We start from the raw sequence: 7094 nt of genomic DNA, 5'->3' as shown, positions 1-7094 counted from the left end.
GTGTTAATATCATATTTATTTATAAAAAAATATTATGCCTATTTTTCCGAGCCCGTCAAAAAACTGGCCTATCTGCCAACAATGGGAAACTTGTAAAATAGCCTAACTCTACAAGTAGTTCATGATTTACATGATCTGTTTACTGTAACACCTGCTACACGTCATCTGCGAGATGCGACATAAATACCAACCCCATCTTTATTTTATCCATCGTTTTTTATATTTATGCTCCCTATCCTTTGTGGACTAAGAAGCATCCTTATCGACAAGAGATCAAGTTGGATGAAACAAGAAAAGACAATCGGGAGAAGGACAATAAATCGATTATATATATATATATGAGTATCCAATTAGTTTTATATGTTAAGATATGTGTGTTTTGTGCTTCTATTTTAACATATATAGACAACAAGAGATTTTTTTTTTAATCATGTTTGGACATCAAAGACAATCAAGGTGTAATTAACTTATTTATATATTTGTTTGTTAATTTTTTTTGTTTTAAAATTATTTTTGAAAAAAAAAATTGAATTTTTTCTGATCATTTTAATGTGATAATATAAAAACTAATTTTTTAATAATTTTGTTTTAAAAAAACATTTTACAAAACAAAACCACTACTTTAGTACTAAACTAAACTAGCTACATAAGGATTTAAATAATTCATTAACTTTAACATGTTATCGCAAGCTCTGTAGGGATATGAAATAAATTAGGTGACGAATGCATAGTATGGTTTGGCTGTGGATAAGCATTACAATTATGCATATATATATATATAGAAAACAAGTATGAGTGCTTGCATGTAGTTTTCAATGCCATAGCTTATGAATAGTATATATTACCTAATTTTATTTTATTTTTAACAACCATATTGGATCATCACGAGTATCTATAATTTGTGTGTGAAATGATAATATAAGTCGGCAATTGGTTGAATAACGGACCTACCCGAGCATCTTCTGTAGATAATACCAATATATGGTTGGTGAAATGATATTTTGTAGTTTATATATATATACACACATATGTATTCCATCTTCTTTTTCACTTGGAAGGGTCAATGCATAGAAAGTCAAATGCCAAGGAAGACAGAAACATGAGAGTCGAGACAACAACAGTTACAGTCTTGTTACATTAATGAACACGCAATCTTCTAACAAAGTCGACATAAAAAACTATACTCGTGAAGTTGCCTCACCGAAGGAAAAACGTAATAAAAACAAAGTTGCTGAAAAAAAAAAGTTTTACTAATAATCACTAATAGCTCGGTCCTCATGAACACATGAATGGGAGGCAATTGCGGCCATCAAGTAGTGATTTTCTTTTTCATAGCGATGTGTAGTATCTTTAGATTAATTTTCCTAAATTGAAATTCCTCACCGATTAGATCTTAAGTGTAACAATCATACTCGGATAAGTACTAAATGATTGGTTTGCCATAAGATGCATGTCGACCACTTTTTTTAAATGTAAAAGTAAATTGTTAAAGCCTCCTGATATTATTCGGCAATGTAATTAAACTTTATCCAGGTATTAACTTTATAACCTTTTCATTTAATTTGTTTCATTATTTTTTTTTATTGTTAAAATATGGCCACTCAACAATTTTTGTTTTTTTTCCACTCTTATTTGATGACCTTTTCTTCTCTCTCACACCTAAGAATTGAAAAACAAATATAATAAATTTTTGGACCAAAATTAAAATTCAAAACCTATATAAAGTGAAAAGATAAAAAAAAAGAATACATGACCATAAAAAAATTTATAAATTCAAACTATAATGATAAATAAAGATATATTATTCATAAATTTGATTTGAAAGTTAACTTGGATTAATAAACTAAATTTTAAAAATAAATAATGTTATTTAATTTTTAAAAAGTAAATGGATTTTTTACTAAATTATTGGTTAAAACAAATCAATTTTTAAATGAAACTATTAAAAATTGTAACGGTGTTGTATGCAAGAAGAAAGTTGGAGCATAGTTGAGAGGATATAATGAGGTTGTTGTTATTATAGACACTAAGATCTTATTTATTCAGTGAAAAGTAATTTTTTAAAAATTATTTTTTAAATTTTTTTATGTTTGTTTGTCATTAGAAAGATTAATTAATAGAAAATATTTTCCAGTACAAAACTTTTTTACCTTAACTTCCATAAAAATGTTTTTCTTTTATTTTGGATGGAAAACATTTTCTGAAAGTTGTGAAAAATTTAAAAATATCATATTATTTGCTGATTATATTAAATTTGATCCTCAAACTTTTTATTACTATATATATATTGTTTTGAATATTTTTTTCAATTTCATCTCTTAAAATTTGATTTTTATATTAACTTTGATCCATATTTTTATAATTGTTATTTATTTTTTTATTTTTTTAAAAATTATCTATCAAATTTTGTTCTAATTCTTTTCATTGTTACTTATTTTATTTGAAATAATTTATGAAATAGTAATTATTATTATTTTAATTTTTTAATTTACTAGATTTGATCTCTATTATTTTGATTATTATTTATTTTATTTGAGATAATTTATAAAATTATATTTTTTTTCAATTTCATTCTCATTCAACTTTTTAATTTATAATATTTGTTCCTTATTATTTTAAAAAACTTGAAAATAAAATAAAATATTAATAAGTTATTTTTTAGTTTATTTTTTATAACATAACTAAATATTAAAAGGTGCTTTCTAACTTATTTTTATTATACTATCAAATACTAAAAAATAATTTAATTTACTTTTCTAGAAATTAATTAAAAAAAACCACTATTTGCCTGTGAAAAAAACAATAACGAAGAGTCAACTCCAACCGATCTCAAGATAAATGTATCATAAGAAATTTCAAAGCTTGCGTGCGCGTAGAATCGGTGGTCTACCGACGACTTTTACCACCGTGTTAACTATTAAAAATGACTACAAATCAGTCCTCAGGCTTGTGGGCTTTAACAAATCGGTTTCTAAACTTAAAAAGCTTGCCAATGTCTCCGAGACCTTCCATGGTTTATCCCTTTCATTTTTGATCACCATAAAAGAATGCAAACCAGTTTTGATGACCAATTTTCTTTTAATCTATTAAAAAAACCCTTGAAAATAATATTTGAATTGTTAATAAATGAAATAACAATAATATTCGATCAAACCTTTTCTTTTTTAATTTTTCAATGCTTAAATACAGTTTTTGTTCACCATAAAAACAAAAAAACAATAATATATTTGAATATGCTTTTAAGTTTCCAAGTCTTGTACTTTTCATGTTTGATTCTAACGACGACCTAGAAAAATTGCATGAATATTAAATTAAAAAATTAATATACATTCAAGGATATAATGGACTTAATTAGAGATATAAATATAAATAGGAGAAATATTTCATCATACAGGGGATAGATTAAACCATTAAAAATCTTATTATGAAGGTGGATTAGGGAACACTTGGAGGTCAAGCTGGATGAAGGAGGCTAACTCCATATTTTAGGTGTTTGAGGTTAAAGTTGAAATAAATTTTGGATTGTTTCTAAGATGATTTGAATTAGAGAACAAGGCATCTAAGGATTGAGTATGGCTATGTGTTGAGACGTTAATATGTTGTGCAAATTCTAAATTTAAAATATTTAAATTTTTAGAGATTGAGATGTTTAAAATTAAAGCTAGAATTAAATTTTAAACATCTAGATATTGAATCAAGTGGAGAGTTTAAATAATATAAAATTAAAACATCATTGTGTCTGAATATTTATGAAATTTGCTCAGAATTTACAATTATTAGATTGGATTAGTCTGACTAACTAAAAAATTAATGAAAAAAAGATGATTAAAAGTAATAATACAAGCCCCCTAAATCTTCATTTACATAACCTATTAAGTTAAATTAAATGGCTTTATTAAACGATTTTTTTCTTTATAAAACCAACAATAATATAAATTGGATCAATGGTGAGGTTCTTTATATGTTTTCCTTTCCTATCTTTTCCTTAGCAAAAAGTTCATCTATGCAAAAACAATATTTTTATTGTGTTTACAAATAAAATTATGTTATATTATTGTACATTTTATATAGTCAACAAAAGAATTTTAATTTTTACCTTGAAAATATAGCACTATGCTTGAAATATAATATTATACCAGTGTATTATTACATTTGTGTATTTAACATATTATATTCTATTAAATTTAACTATCTTACAGAAATAAATTGACAGAACACACAAACACATTAACCCATAATTTTTAAATTCAATTCAGGAGTTGACTTGAGGTGAATTCGAGATGAATCTTAGATCATGGATAAGGTGGATTAATCAAAGTTACATCAAGTTAATTCTTCTCCTATCGGCCCGCAATCACCAAGTCATAGATCAACGTATTAAAATATTGCGTTATCCTCCTCAAAGATTCTACAGTTTGCAAGATTTTGAAGATGGGTGTTTGATTTGTCAGAAACTATATAATGTGGGGACTGATATTCGCTTATCCATATTACAAAACCAATGTATATTGAAGGAGCCCAATGTATATTTTCTTGAGAAAGAACTTAGCTGAATTATCTTCAGAACTCATTATAAATAGACAAAACCACGCCAGACCGAGACCATTTACGGTCTCACACCGATGCAAACAAGACTCCTCCTCCTCCTCTCGTTTTCCAAATCCGGGTAATGCGGAGTCCTCGTGTGTCAAGTTTGTTTTTTTTTTTGTTGTTCTCTTTAAATTTTTAATTTTTTTGTTTCCGTCCCAATTCATTGTCTCGATGTTTTGTCTGAATTTGATTATACATGTAAAGACACAACAAAGAGCTTGGAAATTCTCAACTGGGTATCTCTTGTTTTGTTCTATCTTATGTTGTATTTTTTTGTTTTTGCTTATGCTTTTGCTTTTGGGTTAATTTTTGGAAATTCAAAATGGGGTTGTTTGTTTCATTGTTGCTCGTGTTTGATTGGCTGGCTCTGATTATGTTAAGTCGGCTGGGAAGATTTTTTTTTTTTTTTTGTGATATATAGATTGAATGTGTATGTTTAATATGGAAAATAGGTTTCTTTCCTTTCATATTTTTATTTGTCTCATTTTGTGATTGGTCCGATGGGTATTTTCAATATTAAAGGTAATTTTATTGTCGGAATCTGGATTTGATAAAAGTGGTTGATTGGTCCAAGTTTTGAAATGGGCTTTGTTTTTATTTGCTATTCTCGTCTCATACTTTGATTGTTTGCTTTCTGGTGCGTGTAAAATGGGCATTTTTAGGCAGAATTCAGGCTCATTTTTTTCGTCCTTTTCTTTGGTCAACTAGTTTTGATTGCTCTGATGGGTACATGGCAGGGAAGGTTGTTTCTTGCAAAACCCTGATTAATTTTTTAGCATTTTCACGTATATTGCCTAAAATAAAGATTCAGTCACATTGATGATGGTGGATGAATTTCTGTAGAAGCATTATGTTCGGCAATTTGAAACTTTCTTCTAAGTGCATATAGCTCATCAAGTCAGGTTATTCTGCACGGTTGTCTGTCAATTATTTAGCTTGTAACATGTATTTTTTATACTGTTAAGTTTCTTCATTCCATTTTCTTCTGGCTACCAAAGATGTCTTAAGGTTGATAGCATAACGGGGCAACAAGTTTGAAAACTGTCGCCCTGTTTTCTAAATGGTGTTTCATGTCTTATTTATGCTTTTATTGCAACTTTTTTTTTTTTTACCAGAAGAAATGTCTTTTGCTTTCTCAAATCATATGTGATTTTGAAGGGGTGGGCTGAGAATAAAATTATATGTTAAGCTGAAATCTATTGGAAAACCAATTAACAAACTTCAATAGAGCACTCATGAATTTGCACACACTGAATTTAGTTCTTGGCCAGTGTTCTCCATGTACAATAGGCTACTGTACATTCACTCAAAACCCTAAATCCGCCAAAATTCCTTCTAGCATGTTTAAGTTGAAAACAAATAACACAGCAACTTCTTTCTTATAAAGTGTTATGTTCAGTTGTTGCGTTGGAAGTGGTCAAATTTAGACAATTTACATTTGGTATGTTGTGCACTAGATAGCTTCCCTATTAATATATATATATATATATATATATATATATATATATTTTATTTCTTTTAGCACCGATCGATTCCAAGTGGGCTTCTGAACTTTTCATATCAAGATCCCTCAACAAACTCCAATAAATTACTTAATAGTTTTATAGTAAGTTAATGAATACACGTTAGCATGCAATTATGTTTGCGTTGAACATTATTAATTAATCAAGCTCATTCTTGGAGATATTAAACAAATTGGAGATGATTAATTATCTTACTTTCACACCATTAATTTAAGAGCAGATGGTATTGATTCTCGAGCAAAAAAAAAAAAGATTGATGATTATAAAGTTTAGTTTGATTGGGAGGTCGGCATGTTTTCTCAAGAAATTTAAACATTAATTAGGAAAGATTGTAAACAAATTGTTTTTTATAAGTGCATGAATTTAAATATGAGTAATTTACTTAAAATCCGATTAAACAAATGATTTTCAAGGTGCTGAAAATGATTCAAAATTATTTCAGTTCAGGCATATATCTATTGCTCACAGTTTCACTCTGATGACTTATTTTAATGAATTGTAAAATTGCTGATAAGATTATGGATTGTTCTTGGCAATTCAACGTGCTGCTGGGGTGTTGATTCTGCTCGGGAGTCGCAGTTTCGGTCCCTAATCTCGATGTTTCAGAATGTTAATGAACCTTTACTCCTCGATGGTGATTTCGATACTCTTTTAAGTCAACAAGAACAAATGGGAGGCAATCTTTGTGACTCTACATGAGCAATGTTTATTTTTATGTTTGAAATTGTATTTGAATTTATTTTAAAAATATATTTGATTTAAAAAGATATTAAATTGATATTTTTATATTTTTTATGATTTTTATATGGTAACATCAAAAATAAAAAAACATATATATATATAAAAAAAACAACATTTTCATATATTTCTAAACAAAAATTATTTTCAAAAAATATTATACATTACAAAATCAAACATTCTTTCATGATTCCACAGGCTTATAAATATGTGTTATGATAATTATGCTTTTACTTAGAATAA

General features: G+C 27.3%; 1 protein-coding gene across 1 annotated transcript in view; it reads left to right on the top strand.

The window, feature by feature from the left end:
* The first annotated feature begins 4520 nt into the window (after positions 1 to 4520).
* The window catches only part of LOC105136023 (E3 ubiquitin-protein ligase SINAT2-like), a 6027-nt gene continuing 3453 nt past the window's right edge, over positions 4521 to 7094 (top strand). The window contains exon 1 of the mRNA XM_011041169.1: positions 4521 to 4666. The gene's annotated coding sequence lies outside the window, so the exon portion shown is untranslated. The remainder of the gene's footprint in view (positions 4667 to 7094) is intronic.

The sequence above is a fragment of the Populus euphratica genome, unplaced genomic scaffold (genome assembly GCF_000495115.2).
Source record: "Populus euphratica unplaced genomic scaffold, PopEup_1.0 scaffold156.1, whole genome shotgun sequence".
In the NCBI taxonomy this organism is placed as follows: domain Eukaryota; kingdom Viridiplantae; phylum Streptophyta; class Magnoliopsida; order Malpighiales; family Salicaceae; genus Populus; species Populus euphratica.
The sequence above is the reverse complement of the archived record's forward strand: the minus strand, read 5'-3'. Positions and strand labels throughout refer to the sequence as shown.